At 31.6% G+C, this 3,163-nt stretch overlaps 1 long non-coding RNA gene and 1 pseudogene across 2 annotated transcripts; both read right to left on the minus strand.

Moving 5' to 3' along the window:
• Positions 1–642: 642 nt before the first annotated feature.
• On the minus strand, positions 643–1,437 carry LOC145051994 (uncharacterized). The gene is made up of 3 exons (XR_013683894.1): positions 1,218–1,437; positions 1,031–1,129; positions 643–901 (listed from the first exon to the last, which is right to left on the minus strand). It is a non-coding gene; the product is annotated as an uncharacterized LOC145051994 (long non-coding RNA).
• A 50-nt stretch (positions 1,438–1,487) lies between these two features.
• Positions 1,488–2,646, minus strand: LOC145051009 (CDK5RAP3 protein homolog pseudogene; annotated as a pseudogene). The gene is made up of 3 exons (XR_013683443.1): positions 2,586–2,646; positions 2,087–2,322; positions 1,488–2,006 (listed from the first exon to the last, which is right to left on the minus strand). The product of XR_013683443.1 is annotated as a CDK5RAP3 protein homolog pseudogene (transcript).
• Positions 2,647–3,163: the final 517 nt, after the last annotated feature.

Genomic DNA, 3,163 nt, shown 5'->3' on the forward strand with positions numbered 1-3,163 from the left:
TAGTTCAGCTGTAGCAGAGTCTTTGTTGTCGGTTTTTGGTTCCAATTTATGTTTTAATATTTTTCATCTCCAATTGTATCCACAATCAAACACCCTACTATATATATATATATATATATATATATATATATATATATATATATATATATATATATATATATATATATATATATATATCAAATTAGTTATGTTAATGTTAGATGAGTAAATTTATAAGACTACAGATTTTCATATCAGGGAATATTTTGCTTTTGATGTCATGACATCAAATTTTACAAGCGACATGAAATGTATCGTATGTGTGCTTCTGTGTGTTTGGATTGTTTACATGTTATCTACAAAAAAATATTATGAATATAACTTTCGGTTTCAAATCGTAGTTACCTTTGAATTTGAATTCCTACAAATAGATGATTATCTTTCAGAAGGTAAATACCAACAAATACATATAGATATTCACTCCCTCCATGCATAGAAGTTATTTATGGGATTTCTATGTGTATTTGTTGATATTTATCTTTAGGTTTAGATCTATATATATATTTTTGTGTTTTTTTGTTTCTATTTATGTGTATCTATGTGTCTAAATGTGTGAATTTATGTATTGTACATGTGTATAATTATTGATAAATCTTAATATGTCGTAAATTCTTATAAACTAGGGAAGAATCCCGCTTTGCGGGGTTGGAAAGGCCAACAAATTGGAAAAAAAAAACAGAAAATTTTTATTGAGTTACATTGTATGGACCATGCTATTTAAATATGAAAAATGCAACAAATAACAATCTACTTTGGTTTTCCTGCTCTTAAGGCCTGATACAATCTTGGAAGGGCTTAAGATGTAGCCACTTATTCAATTGTAGGTTCATACAAAAGCCTCATCAAGTTCCAAATATCATACCTACATAAAACAAATGCCATGTTCGTAAAATTTCAAAAAATAAATAAATAAATAAATTCTTTTTTTCTATTGAATATAAAACTAACCTAAAGTCTTAATCCAATTATGAAGAAACACTCATGGACTTACTGAGGTCAATGAATTTTGAAGTCCCGTGCGTTTGATAGCTAAATCTTTTAACCTCTTTCAATTTCGCTTCATGATGCTTTTTTTCTTCAAGCGTACTGACTAATCTTTCAAGAAATTTGAAAATTGACCAATGGTCAAAACTTAAAACTATGTATACTTTTAAATAAAATTTATGTAAAGTATGAACCTTTTCGAGTTGAGAATCATAATGAGGTCCCTTGTTTTCTTATTTGTGAGCAAAGAAATGGTTGAAGAGACATCTGATAACATTGACTGGATGGCATCAGAAGTGTACTTCTATAACACAAATGGAGCTACTGCTTGAACTTGATGTTGTGTTGACAATGTCTCTGTATTTGTTAATTCCATGATTCTTTGATTCAGAAACGCTTTAATTTGACACCAAAAATGTAATTTACTCAACACTTAATGTGGAAAATATAAAGAAAAGATCAATTTAATATAATACCTCAAACAGATCATCAATAATCCTACTCATGTACTCTGTCTCCAGAAGCCGACTCCTAACTTTGATTCCTTGACTTTCATTAAAACATTCATCCCTGATGGCATTACATCTATCAAGGCACTATTTTGAGTTGATTCATCTTCAAGATTCTCAACACCAATATCCCAAGAGATTTTTGATACCATTTTTTCTTTATTAGTCTCATCAGATTCCATTCCATCTTTTAAAGAACTTTTCGGAATCTCACTAGCATCAACAACTTCATAGGCATAAAAATCCATCGCTCGAATCCTACACAGTCCCAATATCCCAACCACTCTGTGAGCTATCCAAAATAATATCCCAATCAATACTATCACCTGCAACATCACCTTCAAAACTGATCTCATTGTTAGAACTTCTTTCAGCATTAACATAAGCCAACACTTCAGAAGCTGCTGAAACTTCAAGAGGCGCAGGGTTGTCAATGATCTCCCTTAGATTTGGCAATACAGTCTCTGGATCTTTCTGTCAATGAAACAATTAACTTTTTGTTAAATGTTATAAAGTATAAACCAAAAAATGAATGAAATTTGATATGAAATTACATCCTTTTCTGTGTGAGCATCTTTAACAAAATTGGAATAGAATTTAATTGCTTGTGAAACGGAATCACAGTTCAAAACTTGAAGCATTTTGCTAAATGTGTCGGGCAATGAAGTTGTTGCAGTTTCTAGTAGTTTCAGCTTCACATTGATTCCCTGCAATCCTAACTCATGGCAGGCTTCTGCATACTTAGCAGCTGAGAGAGCAACATTCCTTTTGATATCAACTTCCTTTCGTTCTTACTAAAAAAACCACCGTTAAAACAATTCCCAAATCAGTAAGAACATAATTCGAATCAAAACCCAATTGATAAATGGAAGGATATATAGAAGAAATTAGGGATTAGATAATCAAAATCGAAAGTTGAATTCTCAAATAGTCTAAAATTGAACTCTCAAGCAGTCAAAAATTCGATTCAGGGCCATCTTCTAATCAAAAGAAAATTCGAAAAGCAGGAAAATGAAATTGATTGTGTGACGGCGAAGCAAAGGATGGAAGTACCTTGTGTAGAGGGAAGCAATCGATAGTGTACTAACCCAACTAAGATATAAACTAACCCCATGACTAATATGAGTTGGTCGGATTCTTTGATAGCAGTTCGTTAACGACATCAGTGTGCCCTTTTGGATGCAATCGGGAGGAGATGTAGGGAAACGGTAGAGGACACCGTTGTCAAGATCATGTTTTGGCTAAATCAAGCGGTGATGCAGTAGGTGTAAACACTTTATTAGCAGATGGGGGAAACTCTTGTGATGGTGAAGCTGCTGAGGATAATTCTTGATCCCAATGAAATTCTATGGAGTCCATAACTTGTCCTCAAATTATGGATTACCAAGAGTTTTATGTTTCCTTGATTTATGAGTTAGTTTAGATTAATGAAAAAAAAATTGTGTTTTAGTTGTTTTCAATCCAAATTAATCTAGAGTCAGTTCATAAAATATGTTTTTGTAATTTGTCTTCAAGTTATATGAAAAGTCATATTTATGAAACTTAAAACTCATAAAAGTGTCATAGGTTACATAAAAATGAAGAATCTTTATCATTAAATAGTATTATGACTCCATAACTTGTCCTCAAGT

The sequence above is a fragment of the Lactuca serriola genome, chromosome 5, assembly GCF_051521515.1.
Source record: "Lactuca serriola cultivar US96UC23 chromosome 5, Lser_US96UC23_V15, whole genome shotgun sequence".
In the NCBI taxonomy this organism is placed as follows: Eukaryota; Viridiplantae; Streptophyta; class Magnoliopsida; order Asterales; family Asteraceae; genus Lactuca; species Lactuca serriola.